This window comes from Choloepus didactylus, chromosome 1 (genome assembly GCF_015220235.1).
Source record: "Choloepus didactylus isolate mChoDid1 chromosome 1, mChoDid1.pri, whole genome shotgun sequence".
Classification (NCBI taxonomy): domain Eukaryota; kingdom Metazoa; phylum Chordata; class Mammalia; order Pilosa; family Megalonychidae; genus Choloepus; species Choloepus didactylus.
Window position 1 is genome coordinate 84,062,240 of NC_051307.1, and position 22,014 is coordinate 84,084,253.

A 22,014-nucleotide genomic window follows, 5' to 3' on the forward strand; every position below is an offset into this window, starting at 1 on the left:
GCACACTGGTGGTTATGGAGGCAGTATTCATGATTTGCAATGGGTGGAGGTGGCCTAAGGGTACACTGACTGAGGAACAGAATGGTGAACTGTGGTGTATGCATACAATGGAATATTGAGCAACTACAAGAAGGAGTAAAACTGTGAGACACACGAGGTGAATGGATCTTGTAGACAGCATGTTGAGTGAAGTACACCATAAACAAAGGCAAACACTATAATCCCTCACCAATATGGATTAATGACAATGTGTAAACTCAGAATTAAATCTTAGAGCACAGCCTAACAGGGTGCATGATTACTGTAATGGTCCCTAGATTGTAAGCTCTTACAGCAGTCAAATCTATTCCTGAATTGTAATGGCTATCTCCAAACTCTGAGATGTTGATCCTTAATGTATAACCTGATTGGTCTCTGGAACATTGGGTATCTGTGTTATATACCTGAAACCCAGAGCTAGAGCTTGGCAGATATGAGTATCAGTATTAAGTGTACAGCAACTGTTAAAAAAAAAATGAAATAGAGCCCAGACTTCAATTAGAGATATGAATAAAGCAGATCTGGTTAAGACTAGAGCAAATTGGGCCAAAGGGTAAAGGTTGAAACTGACTGTGTTCAAACTTCAACTTCCATGTGAGACCAAGGGAAGAGATGTTTATTTGGTGTAGGATCTATATTTTCTAAACAATGTAACTTCTACAGTCAGTTTGTTCAAACACTACAATTACATGGAACTTTGACTAGGAAGTGAGCTATGGTAGGTCTGTATAGATTAGAATGAAATAGCAACGCATCCTAAAGTAATTTGGGTTGGGAATAAAAATATATATTTGGGGACCCCCTGAAGAGCTGGGGGAGAATGCAGAGTTGTTGGACTTCCTCACCTGGATAGTTGCTGATGTTCTCACAAACATTGGGGACTGACGGCTTGATGTGCTGAGCCCTCTGTCTTGGGGCTGGCCCCTGTGAAGCTTGTTGCTGCAAGGAGAGGCTAAACCTGCTGATAATTGTGCCTAAGAGTCTCCCCCTGAATGCCTCTTTGTTGCTCAGATGTGGCCCTCTCTCTTGAACTAAGCCACCTTGGCAGATGATCTTGCTGCCCTCCCCACTACGTGGGACATGACTCCCAGGGGTGTAAATCTCCCTGTCCACGCAGGATATGACTCCTGGGAATGAATCTGGACCCAGCATCGTGGGATTGAGAGCATCTTCTTGACCAAAAGGCAGATGTGAAATGAAATAAAATAAATCTTCAGTGGCTGAGAGATTTCAAATGGAGTTGAGAGGTCACTCTGGTGGACATTCTTATGCATTATATAGACAACACTTTTTGGGTTTTAATGTATTGGAATAGCTAGAAGTAAATACCTGAATCTACTGAACTCCAACCCAGTAGCCTTGAGTCTTGAAGACTATTGTATAACAATGTAGCTTACAAGGGGTGATGGTATGATTGTGAAAACTCCGTAGATTGTACTCCCTTTATCCAGCATATGGATGGATGAGTAGAAAAATGGGGATAAAACTTAAATGAAAAATAGGGTGGGTTGGGGAGGTGATTTGGGTGTTCTTTTTTATTTTTATTTTTTATTCTGATTCTGATTCTTTCTGGTGTATGGAAAATGTTCAAAAACAGATTGGGGTGATGAATGCACACCTATAAGATGGTACTATTGTACACCATGGATGATTGCATGGTATGTGAATATATCTCAATAAAAAACTGAATTTAAAAAAAAGATAATTTGCCAGCAGAGCAATGCATCTAACAAATTAAATGTATTAGATGAAATATATATATATATAGGTTTTAAATAGACAGGGGAAAAGATCACCAGAACAACTCTGTACCAAGCATACTCTGGACTGTGCACTAAGACCCCCTCTACAGGGCAGAATCCTGGCTGCGAGTCACCAAGACGACACTCAAATTGCTCAGCAGAGAGTAACGGAGCTTTTGCTACAGTATCTGAACAAGAAGCCAGACCAAGGAAGGGGCACTGTTAGCAGCAGCAGCCCAGTAGGCTGGGCTATTGGCATGGATTGTTTCACCATGGCAGTCACAGACAATGGAAGCAGGCCAAGAAACATTTTTTTTAATCCAGAAGTTGACACAGAGGATGCTGCTGAATTCAAATATCTTAAGGAATCTTAAAGAGAGTAAAGAGAAAAGGAAACTGACAGTGAAGTCTTTTATAGAAGAAAAATAAGTAATCTTGTTTTTAATTAAGAAGTTGTTCCCTGTGAAATGCACAGCAAAAGTGGCAGATTCACAGGATGATGCCAGAAAAAAAGGCTTTCCCTTGAGCATGCAAGGAAGCCACACATCGAGCTAGCGAGGCCTTCCCTGGGAAAAAATTACAGAGTAAAGTAAAGGAATCGTGCATGTATATTAAAGGAAGCAATGCCCAAAACAGAATTTGATAAACAATCATAGACTTAAAGTAAGAAAGGACATTGTTGCTCTCTAGGGACGCCTCGCAAATGTGACTGCATATTTCAAATAATGGTCAAGCTCCTTAAAAATATAATTAAAAGGAGTTTTAGAATTAGACCAAGCAAAGTTAAAATTTTGATAAGTGCAAAACTTCACTCCTAATTGTCCTCCAATTTTTGATAATGGTATCACAATATGAAACAACATAGGTGAACAAAGTTCTTTGTAATCACAAATAGGACTTCACTTTGGTCCAGGAAAGAGTTTGGGAGGGGTTTGTACAGGAGACAAAGGTGGCATCATAAAGAAGAGAATTTGGTTAAGCTGGATCTGTGTGTTCCAAGTTTCTGATTCTGATTAAAAAAACCGAGTAAATGAAGGAAAACATTGTATAATCAAAATTTTTACAAGTACAGTTAATGAGGCCCCACTGCAGACTCTGTCAGAATCTGACATCCAGACAGGTTTGGAAACCTCTAATCTAGAGTAGCCTGTAGTGATGATCTTCATGTCTTCCCTAATACTTCCACTACCATAATTACTTTGGATTTCTGCCCTGGAGTTCCTTCACTGATCAGGTTTAGCAGATAAGAATAATTATTAGCAGCAGTACAGTTCCATCATCTCATTTAGTACTCAAAACAATCCTGAAAGATAATTATGACCTCACTTTCCAGATGAGAAAACCAAAGCAATGAATAATTTTCCAGCAACCGTAGCTGCTAAAAGACAGACCCAGAATTTGAATACAGGTATGATTCCTTAGCTTTTGTTCTTTTCAATATGCCACACAGTAATAGGTAGAACCAACCAAATGAAATAGTCAGTGTTCAATTCTTTGACCTACAAAAATTATGATTTTATATCACTCAATCTAAGAAGTCCAGGGTCATAAAAAGATAGATAATACAAAGTATGGTACAAGGAATTATGGTGCAGAAATAAACATCTTCATTTATTCGATGTGATGTTCGATATGAACACCATGTCAAATAAATGAATATTTTTCCTTCTGTGAATTGAGTTTGATAATACTAGGAATAATATATCTTTTTGGCTATTGATGAGAAATTCCTTGCCTACCTGATTCCTTTCTGCTTGAGACACTTCAGAATGAATCAGAAGTCTGGGGCCTAAACTAGGATGAAACAAGCTAGTTACCTCAGGCACAAAATATGAAGAGCCATTCACTGTTCTAGTTTGGTAAAGCTGTCGGAATGCAAGATACCAGAAATGGATTGGCTTTTACAATGGGGATTTATTAACTTTCAATTTACAGTTCTTAGGCCATGAAAATGTCCAAATTAAGGCATCAACAGGGCAATACCTTCTCTGAAGACTGGTTACCAGGGAGCTTGGGCTCCTCTCTCATATAGCAAGGCACATGGTGAAGTCTGCTGGCCCTTCCCCCTGTGGCTTTATTGCTTCCAGCTTCTGGCTTCAATGGCTTCCTCTCTCAGCCATTGTGTGTCCTTGTCTCAGCTTCTCCGGGACTTTTTTCTATGGGCTACTCTGGATTTTCTGCATGTCCTTTATCCTCTTATAAAGGACTCCAGGAAGAGTGTTAAGATAAGACCCACTTTGAATGTGGTGGGTCACCTCTCAACTGAAAATAACCTTATTACAAAATCCCACCTAAAATAGGTCTATACTCACAGGAGTAGATTAAAAGAATATGATCTTTTCTGGAGTACAAACCAGCTTCAAACCATTACACTCACAGGTGGCAAACCAGCACTTGCATAAGATTGAGAATGAGTGCTTTCTCACATTTGCACCCCAGGCACATCCTTTGCTCACCCTAGTCCTAGTTTTTTTTATTTTTGTTTTTGTTTTTTTTTTTTTAAATTATTTCAGTACTGCTAAGTTTGTACCCTGATTATGTAAGTCAGGGGATTATATAGGGGATGCACAGTCCAAGCCAGCTTCTCTTCTCTATACATAGCTCAAAAGATTACTCACACTGTTTTTGGGGATAAAACACAACAGTTGAGTAGAGTAAAAAGAGGAGTATTTGGTTTAAAGAGAAAAAATGTGATGTATGAAAAAAGTGACTGAGGTTGAATCCCTATACTTATTACCCATCAATCTTATTCAAAGTTGTGTTTTCTCCAGGCCATAGTGACTCTCAGCTATCTCACTATTAACATCTATCACTAACTAGCTTCCTGAACTGAGAGCCCTCTGTTCAAAGTCATGCAGGCACAAAACATTATGATTCAGTAACCACATAAAAGAAAAAATGCAATTGAATGAGTTTTTTAGAGAGAGATCATAGAATCCCAGTATACCAGAATGGAGAATGGAAAAGATGCTTGGTGGCCACCTCTGACTGAGAGAGGAACACTTTCTACACAGCCCCTCTTCACAGCAGACAGTCTGTTTGAATGCCTTCAGTAAGGAGCACCTATCCTGCTGGAAACATCTTTTGTCAATGCTAGGGAGAGTTTCTACAAGAATTCTCTTTCTTCTTTGGTCAAAATCTTTTTCTTTGCAGCTTTTTCCAAATCTTACCCAGTGTCATGAGGCAACATAAAATTGTTATCCTTTTTTCCTACAAAATGTTCTTTTAAATATTAATGTTTGTTATGGTTATCTACCGTAAACAATCCAGGCTCCTTCAATGATGTTTCATCAGATCTTGGATGAACCCAAGTCCTGTTCCTTTTAATACATGCCAATTTTGCAGTGTTCTTTTAAAATATGCTGGTTAAGCAATGATGTCTGTTCTCACTATTTTCATTCAACGTTGTACTGAAAGTTCTTATGCATGCAGATTAGAAAGGAAGGAATACAACTATTTCCATTTCGGGATGACATGACTGCCTATGTAAAAAGACCCAATAAATCTACAAAAACTCCTAGAACTTATAAGTGATTTCAGTGAGGTCTCAGGATACAAGTACAATGCATGAAAATTAATTACATTTCTAGATAATAACAATGAATGCACAGAAGTCAAAATTGAAAACACAATACCAGTTATAATTCATAGAAAGAATAAAATACTGAGGTATACACTTAACAAAAATATGTAAAGGACATGTATGCTGAAAAATAAAAAATACCAATGAAGGAAATCAAAGACGACCTAAAAAAATGGAAACAAACTGTGTTCATAGACTGAAAGAATCAACATGATGAAGATATCACAGAATTGATCTATAAGTTTAATGTGATCCTTATCAAAATCCAAACAAAGGTTTTTTTGTTGTTGTTGTTGTTTTTTTTGTAGACATAGACAAGCTTATTCTAAGGAACAAGCCCTAGAATAACTGAAACAATCTTGACAAAGAAGAATAAAATGAGAGGAATCACTTTATCCAATATTAAGGTTACTATACAACCATAGTAATCAAGACAGAGAGGTACTGGCAGAAGGAAAGATGTATGGATCAATAGAAACTGTAGACAATCTGGAAATAGACCCAAAGAGATAGGCACAACCAATTTTTGACAACTTGAAAAATTGTGAAAAATTGTGAAAAAGCTATTTGATGGAAGAAGGATAGTCTTTTCAACAAAAGGTACAGGAGCAATTGGACATCCATAGGCATAAAAATGAACCTTGATCTAAACCTCACAGCTTCTACAAAGATTAGTTCAAAATGGATCAAGGTTTTAAATGTAAAACTTGAAACTATAAAATGAAAATATAAGATGTAAAGCTATGCAAAGAGTTGTCATACTTAACATCAAAATCAGGATTGATAATTTAAAAAAAAAATGATAAAGTTCACCTCACCAAACTTGAAAGATTTTGCACTATGAAAGCCCACAAGATGAGAACGGAAAGACAAGCTACAGATGGCAAGAAAATATTTGCAACCACAAACCCAACAAAGGACTTGGATATAGAAGATAAAAACAACTCTCAAAACTCAACAGTAAAAACAAAAACAATCCAATTAGAAAATGGGCAAAGTACATGAACAGGCCTTTCACTGAAAAGGATATACAGATGGAAAATAAACACATGAAAAGATGTTCAACATCATTAGTCATCTTGGAAATGTAAATTAAAATCCAATGAGCTATTACTACACACCTTTTAGAATGACTAAAATTTAAAAAATTGTGACAACACAAAATGCTGGTGAGTAGAGGGAATGTAAAATGGTACACCCCTCTGGAACATAGTTTTCCAGTTTCTTATAAAATTAAATATGCAATTACCGTATAACCCAACAATTGAACTCTTGGGTATGTAACCCAGTAAAATGAACATTTATGTTCACACAAAAACCTGTACACAATGCTTATAACAGCTTTATTTGTAGAGCTTAAAACTGGAATCAGCCCAGATGTTCTTAAAAGGGCCAGTGTTCATACAAACTGTGGTTACATATACACCATATAAAACTACTTAGCAATAAAAAAGAATGAACTATTGATGCATATAATAACTTGGATTGATCTCTAGGGGATTATTCTGAATGAAAAAAGCCAATCCCCCAAATATTACATGCCGTGTGATTCCATTTACATAACATTCTGAAATAACAAAATTTTACAAATGGGAGGCATATTAGTGGTTGGCAAGGGTTAAAGACAGAATAGCGAGTACTAGAGGGAGGGAGTTATTTTTATAAAAGGGCAATACCAAGATGCTTGTGGTGTTGGAACTATTCAGTATTGTGCCAGTTTGGATGTATTATGCCCCCAAAATGCCACGATCTTTGATGCAATCTTGTGGGGGCAGATGTGTTAGTGTCGATTAGGTTGGAATCCTTGGATTGAGTGAATGTTTCCATGGAGATGTGACTCAATCAACTGTGAGTGAAATGTTTGATTGGATAATTTCCAACAGAAATATGGATCCTGCCTATTCAGGGTGGGTCTTGATTTAATCACCAGAGTCCTATAAAATAACTCACAAACAGAAGGACCTTAGAGCAGCTGAGAGGGACATTTTGGGGTCGGCTGCTGAAAGCAGACTTTTGCTGACACTTTGGAGATGCTAGCCCAGTGTTCGCTCTGGAAAAGCTAAGAGAGGACAAAATGCCCCAAGAGCAACATTTTGAAGAATGCACTGGAGCTGAGAGAGGAGCTGGAGCACAACCTGGGATCAGTAGATGCCAGCCATGTGCCTTCCCAGCTAACAGAGGTTTTCCAGATGCTATTGGCCTTCCTTTGGTGAAGGAATACTTGTGTTGCTGCCTTAGTTTGGAAATTGTCATGGCCTTCAGACTGTAGATTTGTAACCAAATAGACCCCCTTTATAAAAGCCAGTCCATTCTGGTATTTTGCATAACAGCAGCATTAGCAAACCAGAACAACTATCTTGACTGTGGTGGTGGATAATCAAACTTCACAGATGATATAACTATACAGAACCTAATATGCCATGTACACACACACATGCACACACACAGTTGTAAGTAAAACTGGGGAAATATGAATAAGATGTCAACATATAGTTGTTGTGAAATTATACTATAGTTTTGCAAATTGTTACCATTGGGCAAAACTTGGCAAAGTACACAAGGCATCCCTCTGCATTATTTACTACAATTGTATGTGAATCAACAATTATCTCAATAAAAATATCAATTAAAACATGGTAGTTAAAGTATGCCATTTGTTCTCAAGCTAAAAAAATACATGGTGAAACATCCTAACTAGAATTTGGTATGTTATTTTAATCTGATTTTTTTTTCTTTTTATTTATTTTGTTAGTTTTTTAAAAGATATGGTTAAGCCAACAATGATGCCTATAAACTTATGATGAACTAAAATGCTCAGATATTTTTTCACCTGTAAAGCCACTAGGTATTCACCAGAACCATTTCCCTTTTCCCAAAGGCCACAGATAAACTATTTTCCAGCCTCTCTTGCAGTTATGATTGGTCAACAGACTGAGTTCTGATCAATGTAAAATGGGCAGATATAATATTTTCTACTTTTAGCCCAGGGCCATAAAAATTTTACCTAAGTGAATTTGTATAACTTGCTCAAAGTAAGTCTATGTTGATTTTTATTAACTATTTTTTTTCCTTTTGCTATCGCTCACAAACCACTTGTTTACTAATATCTTCTAGAAATTGGCGGGAAATCAAAATCAAGTTAACTAATATACTTCACAGAATTTCCACAAATTTTCAGCTACTGTTGAAGTGAAGAGTAGTGAACATAAAACTCTTCAGTAAGTGTGACAAATGAAGATAAATGATATATGAATAATTTGGTGAATACTTTTTGAAGCAATATAGTCCTTTTTTGGCCATTTGCAAGAGTTGTAGGAAGAGAGAGACAAATTGGAGAGACATGGAAAAACAAAAGAAAAGAAATGAGGAAAGAAAAGGAAGAAATAAAGAAAATATGAAGAAGCAAAAACAGAAATATCAAGTCAAAAAAGAGGGAAGGATTAAGCAAAGAGGAAAGGAATAGTCACTTAAGGGACCACAGACTGGGAAAGTAAAATTAAAAAAGAAAGACACTAGGGGATTAAGAAATAATAAGAAGGTGGAGGTTGAAAGCAAAAGAGGCTGTGGGGCGAGAATGCTAGTTAAAGGTGAATTCTACCACTCTGCTCATTTGGGCAGCAACATCAAAGCTGATTATCACCTGGCATTAGGGTAACCAACTCAACCTAGTTTCCCTGCAGCTTTCTCAGTTTTTGAACTGAAAGTCCCATATCCCTTGTATCACCTCAGTCTCAGGCAAACCAGAATGGTTGGTCACCTATCTAGTATCCCTGTCCATTTAAAATTCTCTTTACTTTTCTAGGACATCAGACCAAGGAAGCAGCATGTAACTTTTAGATCCAAATTTAAGTCCATATATACTTTTTTAATTTTATTGAGATTGTTCACATACCATACAGTCATCCAAGGATCCAATGTGCTCAATAAATTGCCCACAGTACCATCATACAGCTGTGCATTCATCACCATGATATTTTGTTTTCAATTTTCAGAACATTCTCATTACTCCAGAAAAAGATATAAAGACAAAAAATAAAACTCAAATGTTCCCATACTCCTAACCACCCCCACTCCATTACTGACTCATAATATTGGTATAGTACATTTGTTGCTGTTGATGATAGAATGTTAAAATACTACTAACTGTAGTAGTAGTTTGTGATAGGTATATTTTTCCCTGTATCCCCCTCTATTATTAACTTCTAGTTAAAGTGTCATATATTTGTTCTAGATAATGAAAGAGATTTCTAATATGTGTACAGTTAATCACAGACATTGTCCACCACAAGATTCACTGTTTTATGCATTCCCATAGTTTAACCTCCAATTTTCCTTCTGGCGACATACATGGCTCTTAAGCTTCCGCTTTCCACCACATTCACACACCATTCAGCACTGTTAGTTATTCTAATAATAACATGCTACCATCACCTGTCCATTTCCAAACACTTAAGTTCTACCTAGTTAAAAATTCTGCACATAATAAGCAACCACTCCCCATCCTTTAGCCTTGTTCTATATCTTGGTAACTTAATATTTCATGTCTATGAGTTTACGTATTATAATTAATTCATATCAGTGAGACCATACAATATTTGTCCTTATGTGTCTGGCTTATTTCACTCAATATAGTGCCCTCAAGTTTTCTTCATCAACCCATTTTTTTGAAGATGGTTTTGTTCACCTACCATACATTCAGTCCTAAGTAAACAATCGACGGTTCCCAGTATGATCATGTATTTATGCATTCACCACCATCAACACTATATATATAAAGACACCTCCATTTCTCCCACAAAGAAGGAGGAAGAGTCAAAGAAGGTAGAGAAACAAAAGAAAAACAAAAAGAAAGAAAAAAATGACTGCTAAAAAGCAACAGAAGGAAAGACAGAATTAAACTAATGTACAATAAAAGAGTCAGACAATATCACCAATGCCAAGAGTTCCATACCCTTTCCTTATGTCCCCATCTTATAGGCATTTAGCTTTGGTATACTGCCTTTGTTACATTAAAGGAAGCATAATACCATGTTTCTGTTGACTATAGTTTCTAGTTTGCATTGATTGTATTTTTCCCCAATACCACCCCATTTTTAATGCCTTGCAAGGCTGATATTCATTTGTTCTCCCTTATGTAAAAACATATTTGTATATTTTATCACAATTGTTGAGCACTCCAGGTTTCACTGAGTTATACAGTTCCAGTCTTTATCCTTCCTCTCTCCTTCTGGTGTCCCACATGCTCCTAACCTTCCTCTTTCAACCATACTCACAGTCATCTTTGTTCAGTGTACTTATATTGTTGTGCTACCTTCATCCAAAATTATGTTCCAAGCCTCTCACTCCTGTCTTTTCCTGTCTGTCTGTAGTGCTGTCTTTCGTATTTCCTGTAGAGCAGGTAACTTGTTCACAAATTCTCTCATTGTTTGTTCATCAGAGAATATTTAAACTCTCCCTCATATTTGAAGGACAGTTTTGCTGAATATAGGATTCTTGGTTGGTGGTTTTTCTCTTTCAGTATCTTAAATATATCACACCACTTCCTTCTTGCCTCCCTGGTTTCTACTGAGAAATCCACACACAGTCTTATTAAGCTTCCTTTGTATGTGATGGATTACTTTTCTCTTGCTGCTTTCAGGATTCTCTCTTTATCTTTGGTGTTTGATAATCTGATTATTAAGTGTCTTGGCATAGGTCTATTCAGATGAGTTCTGTTTGGGGTATGCTGCACTTCTTGGATCTGTAATTTTATGTCTTTCATAAGAGATGGGAAATTTTCATTGATTGTTTCCTCTATTAGTGCTTTGCCCCTTTACCCTTCTCTTCTCCTTCTTGGACACCCAGAACACGTACATTCATGTGCTTTGTGTTGTCATTCAAATACCTGAGACATTGCTCATATTTTTCCATTCTTTTCCCTATCTGTTCTTTTGTGTGTAGGATTTCAGAAGTCTTGTTCTCCAGTTCCTGAGTGTTTTCTTCTGCCTCTTGATATCTGCTGCTGTATGTGTCCATTGTGTTTTTCATCTCTTGTGTTGTGCCTTTCATTCCCATGGATTCTGCCAGCAGTTTTCTCAACCTTTCAATTTATACCTTATGTTCACCCAATGTTTTCTTTTTATCCTTCTTCTCTTTTGCCATATCTTCCCTGAACTTGTTGATTTTGTTTTTGATTTGATTTAGCAGATTTCTTTGAAAAACTTTAATTGATTGTTTCATTAAAGTGAAAGAATATCTCAACTGTATCTTAATTGAGGTGTAAGTTTGTTCCTTTCACTGGGCCATATCTTTGTTTTTCCTATTGTAAGTTATAGTTTTCTGTTGTCTAGGCATCTGGTTTCCTTGGCTACCCTAATCAGATTTTCCTGGACCAGAATGGGCTCAAGTTTCAGAATGGGTTTATATTCAGGGTGTATCTTAGAAGAATGATAGGCTTTACTGTAAGGCCTATCGCTGCTGTGATTTTCCTAACCTGCCCAGCAGGTGGTGTCTGTCAGCCTGTCACTCCTGACTGGTATAAGGAAGTGTGGCCCCTTTAGTTTCTGTTTTGGCTGTTTTCCCCTGGGGTCTGGGGTCTGAGTTCTAACCCTTCTTCCTCTTAGGGAAGATACACTACCTAGGGAGTTATCTTCTGCATTTGAATTGATGCTTCTGTTATCTCCACCACTGTGTGGATCAGAGCACCACAAACTGAAAATGGCTGAGGCTCTCTCCACTGAACCACTCAGGTTGAGAAAGAGAGAAAAGGAAAGAAAGCCCCTTTTCAGAGCCAGTTCATGGTCCCCCAGTTTCACCTGTCAGTGAGAGAGAGCCCCTGGTCTTTCTGGCTCTTTATGGTCAGTCATCTCTAAAAGCCTCTGTCTGCGTGTTAGGGGTTTTGTCTATGTTTGTAGCCTGTATTCAGGGGTCCACATTTGTTAATTAAAACCCCAGTTGGAGCTAGGCTGAGCTTTATTCACTGGCTCCGAGAATGCTGCTTTCTCTTACAGTGAGGTCTTCCAGCTCAGCCTGCCATGTGGGTAGGGGACTCCTGGCATGGTTCCATAGTTTTTACTTACAGATTTTATGCAGCAATCTTAGCGATTCCACCCAGTACAGGTTGGTGTACAATGTGTGGACATAGTTGTCCCCCAGCAGTTGCTTCAGATTATTTGCTAGTTGTTCTTGGTTGTTTATTATTTGTTCCAGGGGACTAACTAAATTCCACTCCTCTTTATGCCAACATCTTGCCCCTCCCTCCTTCAGTCCACATTTTAAACAAAAATGCTCAAACTTCTAATGCAGTTTTAAAGATTTACCTAGTGTAAAAGGAAATCATGGGTATGTAACAATTTGCTTAACCTCTAAAATGAAAAGTATCCTGAAATATGTTTCATATCCATATAATCAAATAGCCTTATCTCTAGCTTCAGAGATTCTCACTTATTTGGCTATTATATTTAGAACCAGGATTTGCTTAGTTACCCATAGCAGGTTATTATTCACCAATATGGCCCTTAGATCCTATAAGAGGAGCCCCTGCCCTGGGCCTTGCAGTTAAGGTGGACCCACACTTTGAAATGATTTCCACAGTATTTCTTAAGACCTCTTTTGGTGACTGAGACTGACTGGGATTAGGAGTGCTCTCTGGAATACTCACTTTAAGTCCTGACCAGGACCCATGTTCCCCCAGTCCCTGGTCATACCCTTCAGGGAAAATTTCAACTTTCTATCCCACTTGTGAGGCTTACTAGCTACCCCAAGGTGCTCTCTGACTTGCACCCATAGGGAAAACTTGGGCCCCATGACCAGGCTCTGGTTTTAGGAGCAAAGGATTAATCCCACTGACTGTCATAGCATTTCTTTCACAATGTCATGTGAGACTATGCTGTCAGAATGTTGCTGACATGCCAGTTTGATGTGATTCTCACAGACATCAGATATAGACTGAGTTCAGGGTTCTGGGCTATGCACAGTCCACCACCAATTACTGAGCTTGAAGCACATGCATGGGCTCATGTCTCAGTTTTCATTTGTTTAAATTCCAACTGAAGTCCTGCTTTTTGTCCACAGTACCTTTGGGCAAGGGTCAGGGTTGCAGACACCCTTTGTCCTGTGTGCCTACTGCTGTCCCCTATGGTGGTCACCCTTCACCCTCCACAGGTTCATGCCACATGTCAAGTAATTTTGGGAGGAAGAGGTGTCCATGCCAATCTCCTTCAAGGACTTTCAAGAGAATTGCTTTTTGTTACCAACAATTTCCTCTCCTATCTCTGATCCATATGGTAATATTGTCATCTACCAGTTTACTCATAAACCATGCTGGATGCAGGAAGCACATTCCTTGTACAAATGGCACTTTTCTTTTTGTTTCACCCAAGGGCCACTCACTTATTCTGCCCACTGCTGGCAGTATGTGGAAAGCAGTCAACATTGAAAGAGATCAATCATTCCAGGAATGTAGTGATTACAGCTTAAAGAGTTCTAGAGAAGACATGCTTGAATGATGTTTTATATGTTCACTCTATAAAATTCTGAAGGGTAAATTTGAATTATTGGAAAATAAATTATCATTTACATTTACTGCATACACTGAGAAGACTTGCATGCGTGGTCATCATCAATGAAGCGGAGGAACCACCTTTGAAAAAGTCAGTAGAAGCCAGTATTTGTGGCAGGTCAATGAATGATACAGACAGGAGTAATCATGGAACTAGTGGTGAATAAATGGTATTAGGGAACTGCAGAAGCAAGATCTATCTTGTTTCAATACAAACAGCTCACAAAGAACCATAGCATTGCTAGTAATGAAAGCACTGCTAATTTTTCTCATGGTGGGAAATCTGGAATTAACTGGAAACAGTGCATTTGAAAATAATGAACATGAGGAGAATGTCTCAGACCTGAACATAAACAGATGGTGTCTAAACACTGTGAAAAGTCCTCACATTCATTGTCTAGACAATAAACAAATATGGAAGTACCTCTTATCTACCCATTATAAATCTTCACTGATAAATCACTCATTATACTAAAATAGAACCAGGAATTTTGTAAGATATGTTTATCAAACTGTTGATATAAATAGGGACACCACAAAAAGCATTTGAGTCAGGCCCTGTACACCCTTGAAGTAGCCTTATTATTCATACTCAACTACAAGTATTTTGCCTTATCTAATATACTTGCAAAAAAGTAATTAAATATGAAAACAAGAAAACACACAACACCTTCACTGTCCAGGGATGCAGCAGGTCAAATCATCAAATGGCCAGTTAACTACCTTGCTCTGCTCATAATTCTTTTGCCCAATCTTCAAGATCTTGGAACCTAAATAATGCCTTCTGCTTCCTACCCAATTGTTCCACCTTCTCTCTTGACTTCCAGGGATATACTCAAGGGCATTCACCATTGTGACAAAGTCTACTAAGGCAGGGTCATGAGACAGAGGGAAGGAAATCTTGCCACTGACTGATTTCCTTATAAGCTAATAGGTTGTTTGGTACTATTATACAAAATTCAAAAGTGCTCTTGAAACAAATTACAAAAATTTTTTATAGGGCACCTACTAGAAACCAGGCATTTTTAGGCACTTGAGATATGTGAGGGAATAAAACAAGCATCTGCCCTCATTGTACTTGGGTCTTAATGGAGGTAAACACACAAACAAATTAACATTAAAAATAAAACTATATTACAAAGTAATGTTCCCATGTCCTGATTTCTTAACAGCATTCTTTTACCTATTCTTGCTTTACCTCTAGATTTTGATAATATTCTTTCCAGAATTCTGTTTTCACCTCTTCTCCTTACTTCATGAAATGCTATCTTTGAGTTCCAAAGATATGTCTTTATCACCACCATGCTATAATACCAATTATTTTATCTTCATTTTACAGAGAGAAGGTATGTTTGCCAATGATTATAAAGGGAGTCATTCTCTCCTTCATTGCTTCCCCAATTGATTTGAAAATTTGCTTCTTCCCTATGATGTTTAGGGACCTCCCAGGATGTCTTGGCATATTATTGGTAGGTAAGGAATCATTTGATCCATGACCTCCCTCATTCAAAAATCCATGGAAGCCTGAGTGCTAAACTACAATAATCATAAAGGGATTAATATTCTACACCATAGAGACAATGAGATTTCAATTAGTCAACCAATAGAGATTAATCTGTCCTTAGAATTGTATCCCTTCCTATACACACAACCGACAGAAAAGCACAAAAATTCTGGAAGTACTTCACTTTTTCTGAATACCCCCACATATGAAAAACTTGACGGTCACTAAATTGCTTGATTATGAAAGGAAACTTTTTAAAAAGCTTTCTCATACAGCGGCCCATGTTTCTTTAAGAAACATGTTTGGGGATATATCATAAACAGCTTCAACCAGGTAGTAATTTTTAACACATTGAATCTTCTGATAGACTCCAAGACTTCCCATTTGACATGTTGCTAGGTAATAGTAGCATGGGCAGGTCCCATATGGAGCAAGCATCAGACAACAGCTAGTAATTTAGCTTATTGTAGGAAATAGGTTTATTGAAAAACATGGAAACCCAAAACCTCAAATCCATAAGTTTTCCTAAAAATCAATGTAGGAATGTTCACAAGGTAAAAATCAGCTTTTTTTCCCAGTGTAAAGAAGCATCTATTTTTTCATGTGTATAATTCTTGCAGTGTGGATTTCATTTTTATTGCAAAACTGGTGTCTTTATGCAAAAGAGTAAGACATTACTCATTTGTAAAATGTGTGGAGTCTGAAGCTTAAGCTACATCATTGGCCAGTGGAAAAGGTTGCTCTCAGATGAAATAAAAAACTGAGTACAAGGGCTCTGGGTTGGGAGCAGAGGTAGAAGGTCCTCCCTATCAAAGAACATAATGTCGTAGCAGAGAACACCACGGAGGCAAGATGGCATCTCCATATAGAGCCACATGGGGATCTAGGAAGTAAGAAAGCAAAACAAGATTCTTACAAAGTTGTAGCGGCTCTTGGTGGAAGACGTAAATCTATCTATTCAGAATGGACCAGGCTGTGAACTTAGAAAACAAATTAACATCTCTCATAGGCTGGGAACCTACGGTTTGTAACATAAACTGGTTTGAGATTTCATGCATTTTTTTTTCCTTCTCTTTAAGTTTTTTATTACTTTTAGTAAACTTCTTGACATTTCTTGCTGGGGGATTTTGTTTGCATTTGGGTCTGCGTTTCAAAGGTAGAGAGCATGTCCTTAGAGAAGAGCCAGGGGCACAAGGATTCCCAAAAAGGTGCCCAAGGGGAAGATAAACCTCAGAAAGAAGGAGGGGGGAGGGCTCCCCATAGGCGCCACAGCTTCTCACTTGCTAAACCTTAAAGTCTGCATGTTTAACTTCGTAAGAGAGCTGTGTTTTTATCCATAAAAGCAGTAAAATATTTTTACCTCCTTTCCTTTTACATCTGATGTCCGTTGCTAATGATAATAACCATTTTCTCTCTGGCTTCATCTCGAGGCTGCTTGTAGTTTACAATCCCATTTTCTAGTTCCTGCTCTCACTCTTCTGACTGGAGCATGGTTTTTAGATTGCTGATGTCATAGTCTGTGGATGATTCAAAGTCATTTTCCATCACTTGCTTCTCAGGGCACTTTACATTTAAGGTGATATTGATTGCTGATGCAGGAGGGGCTGGATGTAAAAGAAACAAGATATAATCCTGTCCTTGTAGAGTTTATAAGTCATGGAAAGGTCTGGGAAGGCTTAGAAAGCAATTTGCAAATGGACACATTAATATAGTACAGAGTATTATATTAAGGCCAGGCATAATCTACAGTGCAAAGGACGGATAATAAAAATAATAACTAGAATTATGTGGTCTTTTTTAATTTAGAAATACCTCCTTTGTCTTATCTTATTGGTTACAACCCTGTCAAGTAACATTTTATTACCCCTATTCTCCCGAGGAAGAAACTGGGGCTCAGAGTTTGTCACTCTACCATACTGGGGCTCAAAGCCCTTGTTCTTTCTTCTACAACATGCCAACTTTATGACCTGAGGATGTGAGATTAATCTGGGAAGTAAGTGAGATGGAATATGACTTTACTGGAAGTAAAATTCTGTGAATGGCAGAAAGAAATGGAGAGAATGTTCCTCATGTACTGTTAATCTCAACCAAACAAACAAAAACTAGAAACCTTCCACACAATGCAGAAAATATGTTTTTATTGTTGTTGTTTTGGAATTCTTTTTAAGTAATGAAAACCCCCTGTCTGGTTTGGATACTGTTTCAGTGCACTCATCCCTTCTCTCTTGTTTTGGTAACTTTATCTATTATATATACAACCTTGAACAAATCACACAATACATTTACTCTCCTTGACTTATACATAAATAGGAAGTAGTGACAACACTTTCATTGATGGTAACTTAGTTAAAGGAGTTCAAACCTTCTTATAAACATTAATCTTCATCATATCTCTCTGCAGCCAGGCAAAGGCAGGTGTTAATTTTCAATTGGCTGCATAAGGAGACTGTGAGAGATGAAATTACTTCCAAAGTGAAAAAGTAACCTAAGCAAACTAAGAACTGTTTCATAGGTATAAAACTTATGACCGCATGATCTACATAATGAGCCACAGAATTTCCTTCAAGCTAATGTTTTCTGTGTTAGACCTGAAGAGGAAAATAAGTAAGGCAGAGAAGCAGGAAAGAGTTCGAAAAAAGTGCTAATGATAATAACCATTTTCTCTCTGGCTTCATCCCAGAATCAAAGGGCAGCTACATAAGTTGGGTAGACATCTCTGTGCTTTGTTGCTCTTATTGTTGCTGCTGTTGTTTTTAACATCAGTGTTAAAGGTCAAATTGATCTGTCCTTGGAGGAAACGGCAATCTTGCCTCTCCCGGTTGGAACTTCATTTCCTTCTTCGTTGAAGAAAATCTGTGATTTAGTCTACAACCAAAAATGCCATGCAAGTAAGAAGAGATGCAACATCATTTTATCATTTGCAACATCCATTACATTTCATCAGTGTAGAGATATACAAAATGTGCAAACCCAACTGAGAGTTTTCCAAGAGAACCTCCTCTTCCATTGTGCTGTCCAGTTGCCTGCCAAACTCTAGGGCACTATCTTTTGCTAGTGCAATATTTGGGGGTCATATCATCAGCTACTTATTGAGCAGCTATTATGTTCTCAGACCATGCAAAGCCTTAGCAGAGGGAGACAAATAAGACATACTCCCTGGCCTCAAGAGGGTGAATGGTTAAAACAATCTGGGTGCCAATGAACAGCACAACCTTGCCTATGATGGTGTGCTAATTATAAGCACAAGAAACTTGTAGGGAGAAGAAATATGGTTGTAGGCTCTAGTATTCCAAAAGGCTTCTATAAGGTGAAACTTGAGCTGTACTTTGAAAGAAAGAAGTGAGTGGGTGGATTGGAAGAAGAATAGTAAATGCCAGGGCAGTATCATAAGTCAAGAACCAGAGGTGTGTTTCCGCTCTGGGCGGCACCCAACGGCCCGGCCCAGGCCCAGGCCCCCGCCACAGCCCGGCCGCTGGCGGAACACACCCTACTCTGCGGCCGCCGGGGGCTGCGCATCGGGACAGCCACGTCTGGGTGCCTGGCCAAGACAGCTTGAACTTCCGCTGCCTCAACCAGATTCTGAATATCAAAAAGCAGAGTGCCCATTTGATGAATTTGAGGAAAACGGGAACTTTGGGTGATCCAGGCTCTCTAGATGAGACCACCAATGAAAGACTGGCAGAGGAAACGCTGGATTCCTTAGCAGAGTTTCTTTGAAGACCTTGCAGATAAATCTTACACATTTGAGGATTATGATGTCTCATTTGGGAGTGGTGTTTTAACAATTAAACTTGGTGGAGATCTGGGAACCTACGTGATCAATAAGCAAACCCCAAACAAGCAAATCTGGTTATCTTCTCCCTCCACTGGGCCCAAGCGCTATGATTGGACGGGAAAAAACTGGGTGTACTCCCACGACGGCGTATCCCTCCGTGAGCTGCTGACTGCAGAGCTGACTGCAGCTTTGAAAACCAAATTGGACTTATCTTCCTTGGCCTATTCGGAGAAGGCACTTGATGCCCAGCCCATTTTTAAGGACGTTAAAAGCTATAAAGCCAAGACCCCAGCTTGGTTCTGCAGCTGAGTGTCTGTTCTTTCCCATTGCTGTTTTTGAGGACATTTGCATTGTGCGTAGGGGATCTGTGCAAAGAATGAACCGCCTCCCACCCCGCTGCCAAGTTCTGACTTCTAATTCCTAAAGCATTTTTTTTTTTTTGATTTATTGTCTGATTTCCTCCCTCATATGATCTCCCTTTTGTCATAAGGATATACCCATATATTAACATAATTACCCTACAACAAAATAAAGTATTAAGAAGGAAAAATTCCGGGACGAAAAGTGAACTGGCTTCATTCTTCATTCTTTCTTCAAAATTACATGAAGAGTAGCTGGCCATCCTCGATGCTCTTTCCCAAAGTGAGACTCATTAAAGGGTAGCCTATAAATGTCCCCACACCTTTTTGAAAGCATACACACTTCTGAGCCTGTTAGTGGACATGTTAAAGGCAACATGGGGATTCTCAAGTAGGAGCCCATCTCCTGTTCATGCTCAGTGACCACCAGGGTGTGGCTGCCAGGATGACCCTGGGAGACAGGGTGCTGCTTCTCCCATATATAAATTGTATATGTACACACACACACACACACACACACACAGATATTTTGTGTTTTAATTTAAGGTTCAGTGTAGGATTAGCTGCTGAAATACTAGGTTTGAAGAATGCAAAATAAAATCTCCCAGACTGTCTACCTCCCAAAGACAAGAAGGAAATAAAATGCCATCTCCATAAACCGAGTGATGTGTAATAAACGAGGGTGGGTTGCGGAGCTGAGGAGGTGCTTTGTACATTGTGAAGGGCCACGTAAATGAAAGAGATGTTCATTTTGGTTAAAAAAAGCCTGGTCCTAGACTTGACTCAGCCCCAAAATAGTTGAATCTCTGTAGGAAGTTTTCATTAACTCCCTAGACCTCCATTTTCCCATTTGTAAAATGAGAGTGTTGGATTGAATAGTATATAATTGATTTCCAATTCAGACATTCAGTGGTCCTGTCACTCAGTTGAACAGGCTAGCTTTAATTCCCTTCTTGGTAGATGAGGGGATGACAATGAACAACTTTTTAAAACTATATGGTAAGTATATTGTTATTGGTGTTACTTGGTTGGAATTTCAGTTGAATTCACGTTAAAATAATTATCCTTTATTGTGCCCTGTGTTAAGCCTGTTATACCTTATTATCTCATTTTAATATTTACTGTCCTGCCTTTTACACATGAAGGCTCAGGAACTTCAAAACAATTCACCCCAAGTGATACCCATCTTCTGTTACATTCTTACTAAGAAAAGATCCATTAGTGAGCAGTCTACATGAATGTGTAGCAGAGGCTTTTGCCATGAGTTAACCAAGAACAAATTCCGTTATAGTAAGAAAAAAATCTTAACAATAGAACAGTATAAACAAATGCCAAATGGGTATTTAAAATATTTCCTCTCTTCTGAAATGAAGTTATTTTTGAGTCTGGTGGAAATTTTTAAGTGTGGCAAGTCAGTGCCAGTGAGAAAATAAATAAAATTGTGCAAAAACAAAAACAAAAACAAACAAAAAACCCCAGAGGTGTGAATAAATTTGGGTTTCCAGAGAGGAGGAGAGAGAACAGCCAGACTACACAGAAGTAGAGATAGGTGTGTGGAAAGAGAGAGAAATAAGATCAACTGGATTGAGCAAGGCAGGAAGGAAATATATAGGTAGATGTATTTCAATTTTATGTTGTGGGGGCAAGAAAGACATTGTACATTCTGTAGCAAAGGTGAAAAATAGTTGAGAATTTAAATAGAGGCCATCTTTGCTGTGGAGGAGACATAGGAGATGTTCCCCATAGTATCATCATCTGATGATGTTTGTTCTGGCCCATTAACCTCATCCAGAGCTCCTGAACACCTTGCTGCAGCCAGTACTGAAAAGCCAGGTACAGCCAAAAATGCATGCTTTAATTCATGTCCCAGACAAGTGCCAAGTCACTTTTGTTCCACTGTCCTCATTTATTTCTCTAAGGTTGTCTGATTCCTGCCTTCCAATCTCAGGCTGCCAGACTCAGATTTCTTTCTTGGACTTACTGAACTTTATCTTCTTAATCAACCTTGGTTCAGCTAGCCCCTTGGTGTCCACCCTAAAGTATTACAACTCCAGCCAGGAGAGCGGTATTTTTGAACAACAAAACAAAAAAAAGAGGCATTTTTCGGAATGAGTTATCCTCCAGATAATAGGTGCCATATTTATCCATCTCAAAAAAAGCAAGCATTGAAAAACCAGATCACTGAGAATTACAAAAGTTAGCAGACATCCGGCTCTGATTTTTTTCTCCATAAAACCAGGAAGACATACAAGTTGAGACCGACTGGTCTAAATACTCTGTAAAAGAAATTCTAGAAAATAAGACCTAAAGTCAGGATATCACATTACAGGTACCAAATTTGTAATTATGATATTTAATTTCAAAAAGAGAAAACATGTTCAATACTGCCTCAGAGGAGAGTTTGAAAGGACATTGCCATTGTTGAGAAAGCTGATTTTCTTCCCCTGGAGAAGGGAGATTCCAACAGGAGGCG

The 22,014-nt window shown here is 38.3% G+C and overlaps 1 pseudogene; it reads left to right on the plus strand.

Annotated features, from left to right (window-relative positions):
• Window positions 1-18,777: 18,777 nt before the first annotated feature.
• LOC119517645 lies at window positions 18,778-19,491 on the plus strand (annotated as a pseudogene).
• Window positions 19,492-22,014: the final 2,523 nt, after the last annotated feature.